The following is a 15,865-nucleotide window of genomic DNA, read 5'->3' on the forward strand; positions in this document are numbered from 1 at the left end:
ATTTTATGAAATCTTTCCTTTTATATTTATTTTAAATTAAAAGAACTTTAAAATCTTTGATGCTGGAAACTAAGCATTTGTGTATCCACTGATAGTGTCCAAATGTTCATACTTTTTTGCACATACAAGCATTTATAGCTGCTGTCCAGTAAAATATGCCAAATAATTTAACTCTGCCCACATACATTGCAACAAAATAGTTAGGAATGAATAAGAAAGCAAGACAAGGTCCAGAACAATAAGATAAGAGAGATCTGATTGTTTGAAATTATAAACAAAAATGTCATCACAGACATACTTCTCATGAGCATTTTCTTAGCAGAAATATTTATATAAGATGACCAGGTCTGCTGCCCAGCTGTAGGATAGTATTAGGTGTCTTGTAGTGTTATGGGTGTAGAGAAACCATAAGAATTCAAAAGACTAGGGGTGAGAGTGTGTGACTGTGTGTATGTACAAAGAATAGACTAAATAACACATTATCTTACTCAAGGTGGTTCACTGCAAAATAGCTGCTTCTTTTATTTTTTATGCTTTTTACATAATAATTTGGCTTGTTATCTAGCTGCCTGTTTTTGCTCTCATGGCAGCAGTTGTTTTGTCTAGATACACACACAGGCATGAACATATATTGCAGGGGATTTGGAGGAAGGATTTACAGTAATTTACGGAAGTTAGCCACATGAAATAAAAGCAAGGGCATTCCTGTTAGAAACCTGGCTTCAGCTAGTGTCTGTCTAACCACTGTTGAGTTTAATGAATAGCAATGGAGCCTGGTATTACGAAGTGCAGGGAATCATCAAAGGTAATAAAATTGAGATCAGACCAAAGCAGCATCTGGGAGTGAAGGTTTAAGTAGCAGACAGGAATGTGTACTAATTATTGCTGTTAATATGTTGCATGTGTTGGTTGAGTAGCGATGGTGTGACTAAGGGCAGGCAGTAGCACAGCCAGTAGCCCTGGATTTTATCCATCACAGATTCTGTATTAAATCTCCAGCTGCTTTATAACTTTCCTAATACGACATATTCCCATGCAAAACCTGTCTGTCCAACTGAGCACACCACTTCTTTCAGATGTCACCAAATTTATGTAGCAGCCTGGGACCATTTGGCTTCCTGCTGAACTGGATTGAAAGCTTAGAAGAGACAGCTGGACAATGTTTCAGTGCTACTAAAATATTTATATTGTATACATCAGACACTCAAGTTCATCGATGTGCTTTGATGGCTTCTTTCCTATATATACAGGAGGAACATTTAGATGATACGATGTTGCAGCATTGCCTTCAAACACAGCATTCCAAGGTGTCTTTTATCCTTAGAGAAGACTGTTCTTCAGTCTGTTCATCCTTTTCATAGATCAGGAGGCTTTGGAGAACGTGTAGCTTTCTTTTATGTACAAGGTATGCCAAAGAAATATAGAGCAAGCACACTTCACCAGCCAAAAAACCCTCTTCATCCTGAGTTTCACATGTTTATTATTTCAAGTATCAAAGTTGTGAAGTTAAATCTGATACTAACCAACCTGTTGAACAGAATAGTATTTAGCATTTGTACTTCAAATTTTCAAAGCTATAGCAACATAAGCTAATGAATGTTCTGGAAGCACAGGAAGCAATATATGTCCTGTAGTGCTTTGAATGTGATGTAGCAGGATAACATAATCAGCTTATATGTCTGTATGAGAAATAGTCTTGAATATTAGCTGGAGTAATAGTGTGTTAAGTGAAGCCATCATTTTTTCTATGAAGTCTTCCAAATTTCAGGCTTTTGATATCAATACCTGTTTAAAGTGCAGAAAATTCACCTGTTATGATCACTACTGTTTGCATCTTTCTCAGTTTCTATCCTGTTTTGCTCCTAGGCTTCCTTGGGCTATCTGATATCAATGAAAAAATCACAGGACTATAACAGATGTCAAGGGAATTTGCCTCTCACACCTAGTAAATTTGTGAAGCTCTTACAGAAAATTTTTATTTCTCATGTCAGTTTGAATGGTCTCTTCATGTTAGGGAAATATTTTAATAGTTTATATGTAATAGCAAATTAAATTTGTCTGCCAAGAACATTTTTGCCATGTGGTATTGAATACTTTATGGACAGTCTGCTAATGTAATTGTCAGTCCATGATGACAACTTTTGGTTAGAGTTAGTGAAAAGTAGAGAAGCACTGAAGAACCTCACATCACCACCCCTTTGACCTGGGAGTAGAATTGCACTTAGGATTTGATCAAGACCATATGTCAGAAACAGTCACATTTTGTTGTGGCCCCTGTCACAGGACCATCAAGAAAGAAGGCAGCAGGGCACAGGCCACCAGCTTGATTCTGGTGCTCTGGATGCGCCCTATGATACTCAGGAGTTTCTCACCCTGGTCTTAAACTATCCAACCACAAGATGCTATCACACTAAAGAATTAACATTTAAAAAGGGAAAGAACAAGTGTACTGTAGCTCTTCTGGGCTTCGTCCATTCTCCTGTACGTGCCACCAGGACTCCAAATTAGGTTTTTCTTATGCTAACTTTCATCTCAGACTGTAGTGGTGAAAAAGTCTGATTATTTGGTTTTTTTTCCAACTCTGTAGATTTTGAAACCTATCATGTCACTATTTGCTTTGCTTTATAACATATTTTACTTTGAACACAAATACTGACCTATCTGATTCTAATGGTAGCAGTGGCTTGGTCAGCCTCCTTGGTGCAGAGTGGGAACACTTTTGAAATCTTGAAATGTTTCCTAGGCTAGAGAGATTGTTTCCCACCCAGCTCTTGCTAGCAGTCACATATTTATCCATGGAATCCCCATATGGCTTTGTGGGTGGTAATGTGTAAAGGGCAGCTTTCCCACCACAGCAGTTTTCCTCAATACAGATTTATTTCTCTTTTGCTTGCAGAGTTTTCAATCTTAATCACTGCTAAACTTAGGCCTGGTGTTTGTAGGCAATATTAACTGTATGAGGAAATAGCCTATATTGAACCATACAGCTCCTTGGATACCCATTTGTTACTTTCTGTCTTTAAAATTGGATAATTATTTTGAAAGTTTCCTCATCCTGACTAGAGGCAGAATAGAATGTACAAAATCCTGGCACCGAGACTTTCATTACAAACTCCGGCCTGGAGGCAAATTGGTGACTCTCTGAGGGTTGAAAACTTCATCCATGCAGAAAGCAAAGAATCAACAAAAGCAGAGTCCTCTGGCTGACTTCTGTAGATGAGAGCGCTGCAGTGCTCTGTGTACATAGCAGGGGGCAGGCAGCAGTCAACTTTTGGCATCTTTGTCAGCTCAGAAGTCAGCACTCCTCAGAAAATCATGGCACAAAAGTGTCAGATCAAGAGGGTCACCCTGAAACTGATAAATGCCAGTCTAAAAATGTCTTCCATTATATAGACACTGGGCAGAAGCAGCCTGAGTGTCACATATCGTGCTCTGTTACCTTGGGACTTCAATATAGGAATTTGAGATGTGTACCTGTCTTTTGCTATTAATATGCTCCAAGGGGCTGAGAAGTCTTTTGACTGCAGTCCAGTAGATACAGATCTCAGCTCAGTTAGAAAATGCCTTTCTGGCAAATATTGCTTATTCTCTTACTTTGAGGAAATAGTTATTGTGGAAGAAAAGGGAAAGAATAAGGCATGGTTCATACATCCTGTCCTCACTTGAGAACTAGCACACAAGAGGCATTTTATGCACACTGAGGGCTTCATTATGGCCTGGTCCAAAGGCAAGCATTATGGCTGAAGACAGCAGGCGACCACCTCTCCTCTTACAAGTTGCATTGTTTTAACCCCAGCCAGCAGCTAGAACCACACAGCCACTCGCTCACTCCCCCAGTTTGGATAGGGGAGAGATTTGTCACAGTAAAAGCGAGAGAACTCATGAGTTGAGATAGAGACAGTTTAATAAGTAAAGCAAAAGCTGGATGCACATGTAAAGCAACACAAGGAATTCATTCGCCACTTCCCATCAGCAGGCAGTTGTTCAACCATCTCCAGGAAAGCAGGACTCCACCACGTGTAAGAGCTACTTGGGTAGACAGAAGCCAAAACTTGGAACATCCCCTCGTCCTTCTTCTTCCCCCAGCTTTATATACTAAGCATGACATCATACGGGATGGAATAGCCCTTTGGTCATTTAGGGTCAGATGCCCTGGCTGTGTCTTCTCCCAACTTCTTGTGCCTACCCACACTCCCCCATCAGCCTACTTGCTGGCAGGGCAATGTGAGGAGCAGAAAAGGCCTTGATTGCTTAGCAACAACCTAAAACACCAGTGTTTTACCAACACTATTTTCATCCCAAATCCAAAACAGCCCTATACCAGCTGCTACTAAAAGATTTAACTCTATCCCAACTGAAACCACAACACTATCTCACTCCCATCAAACTCATGGGGCCTGAGAAAACTGTAGGCATCACTGTGTTATGAGTTTTTCATCATTTCATGGAGCTCATTGGAAGTTTCATATTCACAGACTGATTTTTTTTTTTTAAAACAGTACTTTTTAACACTATTATATGATGACCTCATATGAAATAAACGCTGTTAGAGGTATAGGTGTTTGTGCAGAAACCTCACAATGGCACACCAATGTGTATGTCATTTGGCTCGTCTGAATTTTTATTTTTAATTTTAAGATTGCTTTCAAAGTATTCTTCTCCTTTAACTGCTTAAAATTACATGTTCTTCATCATTTCACCGTGTCTTGTTGTTTCTTAAGTGCCTAGCTTACAAAACTTGATTTTGTGCTGCTACAATTGAAAGAAAGATTGCCCTAAACTGTATATGTTGTTTGCAAACTAAAGACATAGGAGGTTCTTCTCTTCAGAAACATTATCCTGATTTAAACTTCTTGTAAAAAGAAGTATTGGATATTTTTGAAAGCACACTTAAAAGGTGTGAGGTTGTTTTTTCATTGTTTCTAGTTGATTGGTGGTTTTGGGGGGGAATTTTCTCTGTATGAAGAATTCAGATTCTGGGATGACAAGGGCCCCTTTTGGAGGTGCTATATGAGCACCTGTAAGAAAGCATAGTCTCAGCACAACTGATGCCTTTCACTTGTGTCCTTGGAAGTGACAAGGAAAAGACGAGCAGGAAGAGGACGTGTCAGGAATTGTCATCAGACTGGGCATTTCAGGATTTGTTGTAGTAATTGTAGGACCTTAACCTTACAAAATGAGACATTTCCTTCTGGTTTAGAAACAACGAAAGGTTTCCTTCTCTAATTAAAAGCTTAGTGTAAGAGAAGATTGAGTAGAACAACGGCAATGTGCCCTGGAGTGAGCTGTGCCCCAGGCACATTTGCTGAGTTGGGTGAAGGCGATAAGAAGAGACTTAGTGCAAACTCAGGGAATTAGACTGAACTAGGGGAACTCAGCACAGAAAGGCACTGGAAAGGGCCCTTCTCCGTTTACTTGAGTATCTTACTGGCAGTATACTAGAAACTGCAACTTTGACTACAAGAGAAACAGAGTTCAGCATTTAATGCGTGTTTGTGCTTCTTTAGAAGGAGAACTCCCAGAATAAACCTTAAAAGAGAACACCTTTTGCGTTTTGCTTGGGTTTTGTTTGTTTGCTTGTTTTCCCAAGTAATTTGCATTGTTCTAATTTACCCTCTTGTTTCTTTGGTGGAAAGCACTAAGGAACTCTTGCTTACATACAAGGCAACTCTTTCTTTTATGATTTAAATAAAAGTTATCTTCCCATGACACTGTGGTGCAATCTCTTATCAGTGATAGATATAAAGTATGTTGCTTTCATTTTCTTTCCTAAGTTGGCAAAATTTAGTTTTCTGACAAAGTCAGTGTCATATCCTCAGCAGATTTTACAGAATCATAGCATCATAGTAGTTTGGGTTGGAAGGGACGTAGTCCAACCCCCTGAAACGAGCAGGGTCATCCTCAGCTAAATCATTTGCTCGTTGTATTACACTACAAAAGTAGCAGCTGGAATTGCAGGACCTGGTAGTGTTTTTCAAACCAGCAGTAGTTTTGCCATTGACTTCATTGGGAGTAGCGACAGTTTACATTTCACTAGAGTGTAAACCACTATTTCTGAAGAAGAATAGCACTTCTAAAGCAACCCTTGAACTACTTTTCACAATCTTCAAGTATTAAGAGTGTTGTGTAGATTTTATCTTGTACAAAATCCATTGAAAGCATACTGCCCTAGATAGAAGTCACTGGCAGAGACATTCCCAAGAGTCTTCTTGGTGCATAGCAGATCTTAGTAGAGAAACTACTTTGTTAGCAGCAAGAAAAACCGTCACTTTTTTGTCTTTCAGTGGCATTTTATTTTATGCAGTTATAGCAATAGCATAACAGTGTGCAAACTGACAATTTGAGACAGATTCTTGGGTGCCTTAGCTCCAGGCTTATTTATCTCTGTTGAAATTGCTGAGGTCTTTTTTTTGTGTTTTTAAGTAGCCTCTTAATTTGGTGTCACAGATAGAAATAAAGAAGAAAAACATTTTCTGGGCATTAGTTCCATGTGGAATACTAGCAATGTTCAGCGGGTGACAAAAGCTCTGGGCATCCCCATTTGAAAGTCACTAAATCACTGAAATTCCAGAAACCAAAAGCTGCATTAGTCTGTTATGTACCACTAGTGCCTTTGCATATCATCCAACTCACAAATTCCAAACAACCCTATAACCAAGCAGCTAATGAAAAGATTTTTTTATTCTACCCAATTTATTCTCACTGAGGTGTAAAAGAGGTTAGTCTATTGATTCCACGTGAGTAGCTTTGATATCAAATAGATGAGGGTTCGACCCTTGTGTTTTATTGAGTTACACAAGTTTTTGTTTGTCTTTGTGAGTGGGAATGGCTTGATAATATTCTCGCTATTTTGGTTTTGGTATTCAAATATTTCCTTTAAGAGGTCACATAGGAAATGCTCCCTTGCATATATTTGCTGGGCGTTGTTGATAAAATGGTTATTATTATTGTTTTTTGAAGAAAATTATGTCCTTCATTGTAGATTGATAAAAAACAACTGTTGACTGTATCTGGCACAGACATAGCTGACCATCAACATACATTAATATGTAATTTTGGTATGGTTTATTTTACAGACATCTTCTCTCTTGTGTGTATATTTTCAGATTGTGATAAAGTAATATTTATTCTGATTGAGAGTTGAGTTTGAGTTGCAAGGAAATGGACTTCACTGAGATATGTGCCATTAAAGGGTCCGAACTGAAGTTCATGGAAGGGTTTCCACTGACTCCAGTGAACTTTAAATCTGGTCCCTAATGAAAGTCAAATTAAAGATGCCTTATTTTCTTAGATTACTCAAACATTCTGCCCTGCATTTTTGGTTCACAACTGGATGAGAACAACAATTAGTTTCAACACAATATCAGTTCTCATCTGTAAATCATTATTTGTAGTTTGGTCCCTACATAATTTAAATGTGGTGCTCAAAAGCAGGTACTTATTTGAGGTGAGGAGAAGCAAAATCTTTCAAACATACAGTTGACTTTTAGTTTTTTTTTATTTTTAAGCCTCTTGTCTTCAAGAGTTACTCTTACCTTAACTTTTAAATGGCAGTTTTTAAATCAAGTTGAAACACAGTTCCAGATAAATCAACTTCTAACCTGTCTGTCTTGGCAGAATATTTGTTTTAAGTAGAGCTAAGAATTAAAATGTGGTTTAGCTTAGATAAAGAGGTTGAAAAGCCCAGAGATTGTTATATCACTTTCTCAGAATACTCCAGAATATTCCCATTCTATCTTTCCAAGCTTTAATGATCCATAAAAATTATTGTATGCTTGGGATGGATGACAAAGTATCAAATTTCTTGCTTTGCCTTAGAGACAAGCATACATCCTCCTGAAAAATGATCCTGGATAGCAATTTCAACATGACTTTGAACTCATCCTTGACAGCGTCTTATTCTGAATACAGTTTTGTCTCAAAGGGCTCTACTGGACACATGGCTGCCCTCAAAGATTCAGGTCTTTGACATCTGGAGATGATCTCACTGTGATCACTCTCTCTCATCTCCCACCAGTCTTCCCTTAAACAATTTCCAACTCATTTTTCTCGTGCAGACATTATTATGCCCAGAAATCATCTTTGGAGTATTTTTATCTGCACAGAGAAATGGTAACAGTACAAAGCTATGACTCATTGAACAATGTCTGTCAGCATGAATTCTGAAAACTGTTACCTTCAGAAAACTTTGGCTTCTGCTAGCCATGTTAATCTCTGTTGACCATTTATTGCAGCTTTTGAAAATGACGTTGCTATTTCTTGTCTGTTCCTTCTCACCTTTGTCACACTTGCAAAAAATCTGTAAAAACCATTATACTATCCTTTCCAGTCTCTACTTCCAGTTCATATATATATATATATCACAACACACCCAGAAAATGACCTTGTGATGCTGTCACAATGTTAACTTGTACTCAATTACCTATTTGTTGCATCTTGTCAATATTTTTTTAGGGTGAAAACTCGGGATCAAGGTCATTTCAAGAATGAGTGTGAATACAGAACTTTGTAAAATAGGGTGGTGGATCATGCATGAGAGGTCCAGTCACCAACACAGTTAAACAGAAAGTCCTTTTATGCATGCACATGCATACATAGCCTAAATTTTCCATGTTAGGAAAACTGTTCTTGTCATTGTAAAGAAGAAAGACATATGCTTAAGTGCTTTGTGCAGGACCATGTAGAGATATGGTTATAGACAAAGATCTGGTGTAATTCATTCCTATGCACAAAGCCTTGTGTATATTAAGTTCAGCTTAAGCATACTTAGAATATAAGAAGAATCATTTTGTCTTTTTTTCCCATTAGTATATTCATCCTCTACTTGCATGTACATTCACCCTTTCAATTGCATGAAGGCAGCAAGGCTGTAATTTCACTTCCATCTGTTGATAAGACTGTGATGCTTTCAGTGCCCTCCTGCTTGCATAGGATGTAAGATTTTTTCCCCACAAGTTTTTTTTCAGAAAAACACCATTTGGTGAGCTGTTTGTCAAGGTACATAGAGCTTAAAGCGAGGTTTTAGCAAAAAAATTATGTCCTCAGATTTCTGTCATGTGATAGCTGGCCACACCAGTCCATTATATATTACTGAGTGGCATCAAAAAAGAAATGGGATGCTTTGCCACTGGCTAGTATCAGGTAAAAGCAGTTCTGCAGTGGTGGTATCTACTGCTGATTCAGGAGAAAGAAGACTGCTCTTATTAATTCTGACTGTTCTTAGATTCTTCTTCTCATTCCATTCAAATTTTTCCATTTTGACTTGTCCACACAACTAAAAATCAGGCAATCTTAAAACATAATAGGATATAATTATTCTCGTCTTCAACATTCAGTGTAAATACATGGAAATAAATAGAAAATGGGATAAAATTTAACATAGATTTTCCAAAAGGCCATAATGTCAGGGTAACCTGATATCTTTCTTTGATGATTGTTTTTTCTGGACAAAGAAAATAAATGAGATCTCATCTATCTGGCTAAACTTCAGGAGAGTTGATAAAATTTCAATGCCTTCAATAGTAACTTGGACAACAAAGAAAATTAAATTTGGTGATGTGACAATGAGAAATTTCAAAAATATAAGGAGTAGTAGTATACAGGAAGAAATTTATGACATTGGTGAGTGGAGAGGTGGGAGGAAATTTGATAGCTTAAAGAGCAAGACATAACATTATGGACTAGTAACAAAAATATATTATAAGCAATTACTGCTTAATCTGAAGGCAGGATTTCGGCCTACGGCTTCACCACAGAATGAAAAAGAATTTCTAATGTGATGCAGCCATGAAAAATATAAACATAAGCCTGTAGTCTTCTACATTAGGGAGTTTCTGTAAAAGTGGAGTAACTGTGGTTCCATTCTGGTACTATTAAGAACCCATCTGAAATAAGATGCATGATTCTTGTGAAGAAAAAACGGAAATGAGAGCTAAGGCAGACACGGATCTGGGGATAGCTCTGCAATAGAGAGTTTTACCAGGGAGTCTGAAAAAACCTCACTTATTTATTTAACCAAGCAAAAGAAAGGCTGAAAGAGGATGTAGGAATTATCTGTTAATATATCTAAGCAGAAGGGTAAAAAGGAGTAACGCTACAGATATGGAAAGAGACAAGATGACTGCATACAGTAGAAGAGACTAATGGTACAGAAGAAAATGGGTAAAAACTGGCCCTTTAAAATTTTTTCTGGATTTTGTATTTTTTTGAGCAGTGCAATATAGAATATTTTTCAAATGCATTTTCGACAAAAACTTGAGCAGGAATTAAGGTTTATCAGTTCATGAAATGACTGCATGATGCAGTTTCTTCACATAACAAGTAACTTAACTCAGCTTTACTATCCCACTTTATACTAGCATGATTTAAAGCATCCAACAGCAATATTTAATTTAAAAATAATCATTTTGCATTTGTTAGTTTTAGTCATTTTGTTAGTTCTCGCTGCTTGGTACTGTTTAACACTCCTCTTTGCTAACCACAAAGTATCTGCAGATTTGTATGTATATAGTTATATGGCTTAGTGAACAGTTATTCAGATTTGTAATTTTTCCTTTTTGGTTTTGGTCAAAAATGGTGGACGATAAGTTAGTTATTTACAAGATAATCATTTACATATGGCTTTTGTCAAGCTGCATTTGGAAAGAAATTAGCATGTAACTAAAAAAATTCAAAAGCAACAATTCAACATTGTTTAGTTAGTTAAATTACATTAAACGACATTATGTTGGAAACATAAAAAGTAATTTGTCAAAACATGCTTTGCATTTAGCATGAACTAATTTATTAAGCAAAAGAAGTGTATGCAGTTAGTGAACTAAACTGGCTGTTTCTGGTTACTGTTTCCTTTGGGTTTTTAAAAGTCATAGAACTCATCTTCTGACACCTTATTTTTAATCATTGATTTCTTTCCTGTTATGAATTTGACTGCCCTTCAAAATCCCAATCACGTTTTAACTTTGAACGGATGCTTTACTAATATGAATAAATTGAATAAATCATAATGAAGAAGTTATTTCCTTTACTAAAACTCTGACGCCAAGTGTTTCATCCATGTCCTTTAATACTAAAGCATTTAACACCTAACTTCAGTAGCAAGTGGACTGTTTCATTTAATACTATGATTTTAGTTTGTCTTAATATGTTGTCGTACAGCTGAACTTTCTCATTAAATAATATTTATTAAATGAAAAATAAAGCAGATAAATAAATATCATGTTAAAAGTAAATAACTTTTAACATTGCTTCTTTTTTGATTAAAACAAATCTAATGCTCCAGCTTCGTATTTTTCCAATTATATAATGAGAAGCATGATGGTAGTTTAATAATTGGGAGTGCTGTAACATTACCTTTAATAATTACTTAAGCAACTTTCATGATTCAAAATCATCATGGTTTAACCCCAGTAGGCAGCTAAGCTCTACACAGCCTCTTGCTCACTCCACTGCCTAGTGGAATGGGGCAGAGAATCAGAAGTCTAAAAGTGCCGAAACTCATGGGTTGACATAAAGACTATTAAAAAAAAAAAAAAAAACAAACAAAAAAAACCCCAATAAAACAGAAAAGAAACAAAGCCAAGAAAAACAAGTGGTGAAAAGACACCCAAAAAAATGAATTGCTCACCATCAACCAACTGATGCCCAGCCAGTCACTGAGTAATGTCAGCCCTGGCCAAACACCCTCCCGAATCCAGTTTTATTGTTGAGTGCGACACCATATGGTACGGAATATCCCTCTGGTCAGTTGGGGTCACCTGTCTCAGCTGTGTGACCTCCCAGCTTCCTGTGCACCCCCAGCCCACTCACCGATGGGGCAATGTGAGGAACGGAAAAGGCCTTGATGATGTCTATGCACTGTGCTGTAGTAACTAAAACATCCTGTGTTATCAACACTGTTTTCACCACATATCCAAAACACAGCACCATGCAAGCTACTATAAAGAAATTTAACTCTGTGCCAGCCAAAATCAGTACAAAACCCGACTATTGTATTCAGACTTTTCCACAATCCACTACAATCACAGTAATATCTGTTTATGTATCTAAGCTAAATCAGAGCTATATCTGTTTATGTATCTAAGAGCTCAATCAGTAGATACTGAGAAGGCACAATATTATAAAGGTATAGGGGGATGCAGGGTTGAAAGAAACTCAGCATTGATTTTAGTGGAATCAGATTTAGCACAAGAACGACCTGTTCAGATTTAGGCGAATCTTAAATGTACCTGTGTGTTTATCTTGTTTGCCCACTGCACTGGCACAAATAAAATATTACTGCAAAAAGCAAGGCAAAATAACGTTGCCATGGTCATTGTATGATGGACTGTAAATGTTCTTGTGTACTATAATACCTACAAATTCTGCAATATTCACTAAACTCTGATTTTTATTATTCATGATGTTTTCAGGGACCTGAGCCTTTTTTCAAGCAGTAGATTGTTTCCAGTGCTGGCAAGACTTTCAGGCTGTATAGAGAAAGTATTTTATGTGGAGAAATCAGAGAGCAAACTTGAGATTTAACTATAGATGACACACCTCTACTAGAACTGCTGTCATCGCTGTATTTGCCAGCCCTGCTCATGACCCACAGGAAGAAAAACTATGAACTCCAGCCATTTTGTGCACCATTTTCAGACACTGCATTTCATAATTATGTTTCACAATTCCTTTTCAGCAAAGCCAGCCAAATGTTTTGTTGCGTTCTCTTCTTTATTAATGAAGTGTTCCTGTGCAGACAAATTTTTTGATGATGCACTTTTGATGTATTTGCAGTTAGCCTATGATCACGCCGTGTGAATACACTTCAGCCCTGGGCTGAAGCACACACTGCAATGTAGTCCATCAATTTCAGTTTTTATTATTTATTCTCTTTTATGTCACTTTACGATGTTTCTGCTTACTTATAATATACTGAAAAATCAATCATTAGGATGTCTGGCAGATAATTTCTGTGGTGTAGACAGAGATGCAGACACCTCCATTAATAAGTGTAATATTCATCAACTAGATTATTATTAGTCAATATTATTATCTTTAAGGATATATCAGTGTAAACATGCATGTTATCTGATGTCACCAAAAACAAATCATGTTTTTAATATATATTTGCTAAAAGTTGACGAGCTGAAAAGATACACATAATTACTGAAAAGCTTGGGATACTTTCTGAAAGACATCATTCTCTGGTTCTAGCTGTCATTTCTTTTGTTTTGCCTGCCTCCAGATGGGAAATAGCTTAGATGAGATCTATCCATTAGACAACATTGGCATCTGTCTTGTGGGTAGAAATATGAGAAGGGAAGATGAATGGTGTCTCATGCCTGTGCTGAAATATATCAAATTTTAAGAGAGGCAAATTCACCCTGTGCCCTTGGATTACATGAAGTATTTACAAGAGGTCATTTTGCCTGCATGTTGAATCATGTAACTTTTCTTTTTCTACATAATTTTCTGTATCAGAAATATTCATTACTAACTAGTGCACTTTACACATGTTCAGTATAATTTGAGAATATGAACAATTTGATAGCTATGCGGCAATTTGGCCTCTGATGGGAGGGTTTCACATCCAGTTAGGGGTACTTCAGAGTTTAGGAGGATATTTCTACATTATAAGTGAAATGGTCGATATATATAAGAAGTCTTCATAAATAGTATTTCAGTAGCTAACATTCACATGGTTGGATCTATATTTTTGCATCAGAGACATCATGAGGTATATATATAAAAAAACCTTTTCCTACATGCAGTTTAATGTTGCAAACAAGATTAATGTAGATACTTCCAGGTCCATCAATAAAGGTATGACCGGTATGACCTCTGTCAGTTCAGTTTTGTTGTTGAACTTGGAAGTCATTTGTTTTTCTGTTGTCTTTCACGTAAAGGGACGCGCAAAACTGTTCACAGTTTCAACTCTTTCAGTGTAAAATTTTTTCTTGATACCAAATCTAAACCTCCCCTGGCACAAGTTGAGGCCCTTTCCTCTTGTCCTATTGCCTGTTACTTGGGAGAAGAGACTGACCCTCCACCTTGTTACAACCTACTTTCAGGTAATTATAGAGAGAGATAAGGTCTCCCCCGAACCACTTTTTCTCCAGGCTGAACCCCAGTTCCCTCAACCACTTCTCATAAGACTTGTGCTCTAGATCCCTCACCAGCTTTGTTGCTCTTCTTTAGACGCACTCCAGCACTTGGATGTCTTTCTTGTAGTGAGGGGCCCAAAACTAGAAAAAGTATTTGAGCTGCAGCCTTACTAGTGCCGAGTGCAGGAGAATTATTACTTTCCTAGTCCTGCTAGCCACACTATTTCTGATGCAAGCCAGGATATTATCAGCCTTCTTTGCCACCTGGGCACACTGCTGGCTCATATTGAGCCATCAGACAGCCAACACCCCCAGGTCCTTTTCCTCAAGGCAGCTTTCCAGCCACTATTCCCCAAGTTTTTAGTGCTCCATGGTGTTGTTGTGACCCAAGTACAGCGCCACTTGGGTACCACTTGGCCTCGGCCCCTTGATCCAGCCTGTCCACATCCCACTGCAGAGTCTTCCTACCCTCAAGCAGACCAACACTCCCACGCAACTTGGTGCTGTCTGCAAAATTGTCATAGATTTTCAAAAAACTGTATTAAAAACAAATGTTTGTTTGAAAGAAATGCATGAAAAAGTTACTTTAGTTTAAGTGTAGGTTAGTATTTGCTATTTTAGCCTTTTCTACCTAGAAGTAATTGTATATGTGCTGCTTTGTTCACAATACTAATTTATCCTGTGGTTTCAGGCAAAGCAAAAGAGGAAAAATGGAGGAGAATCTTAAAGAGTAAAAATGGCAGAATTATGCATACCGTCTATTTGTCTCAAAGAAGCAAACATATTAAATGTTGATATTAAAATTAAAACCCATAGTTACTAGATAAATAATATTAGGTAGGTAAATCAATAAGTTTTTGAGTAACTAAATTAACTTAAAAAAACATACACTTGGGGAAGGAGACTGTGAAAATGTCTTCCCTTTTGGGTTTCGCAAATTATATTCTCTCTGTGCCCTTCTATCTCTTTTTGTAGGATGATGTTTGACAGTGGCTTCAAATTTTTGCATCTATTTCTACCTTTTTTAGAGTTTTACCTACGTTTAGTACTTCTTGCATACATGAGTTACGTGTATTGTTTTTGCAAGGAGCAATGATATTCGGTTGTAGGTAAAATAATTGTGTTTATCTTGAACCCTTTTTTTGCATGCTTAGGGTTTTCTCCTTTCTTCTGGCTAAACTTGTCTGTTACAGTTGATTTATAGAACTGAATTTTTCAAAATAAATCTTACAATCAGTATACAGCCTTCATACTTTGGATGTCCCCAAGCATCCATAGTTTAATTCCACCATCCTCATTTACATGTCCTGCGGTACATAAATGTTCACCAACTAACAAGAAATGTTAGCTCAGATATTATAGCATTTCTTATAAATAATAAAACTGTATGTGGCAGTTCAAAGCTGCTAGGAAGCTTTTGTTACAATTTAACGTTTTTATAGTATGTTTTCTTTGAACTTGCACTGCAATGCGGACAATGAGGACAAGGCTCTACTGATGTATGAAACACATCAAAGGCTTAAGAAACTAAACATGTGAGACAGATGCTTTTGTAAACGTGTGCTATATCTCATTTCACAATCTTTAGCAGCATATACAGCTTCATTATTTGACAGAATTACTGTTTTTCTGCTTATTGATGGGAAAATTTGATACCGTTGGAAACACTTGTTTCTCGAGGTAAATCTCATTTTTACAATGATTCTAACCTAAAAATACAACTTCAAAGAAAAATTTTAAAAAATAGAAAAAAAAAATTTAATATACATCAATTCTTAACATTC

At 37.0% G+C, this 15,865-nt stretch overlaps 1 protein-coding gene across 4 annotated transcripts in view; it reads left to right on the top strand.

Moving 5' to 3' along the window:
• The window catches only part of FGF10 (fibroblast growth factor 10), a 78,031-nt gene that overhangs the window by 36,125 nt on the left and 26,041 nt on the right, over positions 1-15,865 (top strand). The gene's annotated exons all lie outside the window — the stretch shown is intronic.

The sequence above is a fragment of the Calidris pugnax genome, unplaced genomic scaffold (assembly GCF_001431845.1).
Source record: "Calidris pugnax isolate Ruff unplaced genomic scaffold, ASM143184v1 scaffold273, whole genome shotgun sequence".
In the NCBI taxonomy this organism is placed as follows: domain Eukaryota; kingdom Metazoa; phylum Chordata; class Aves; order Charadriiformes; family Scolopacidae; genus Calidris; species Calidris pugnax.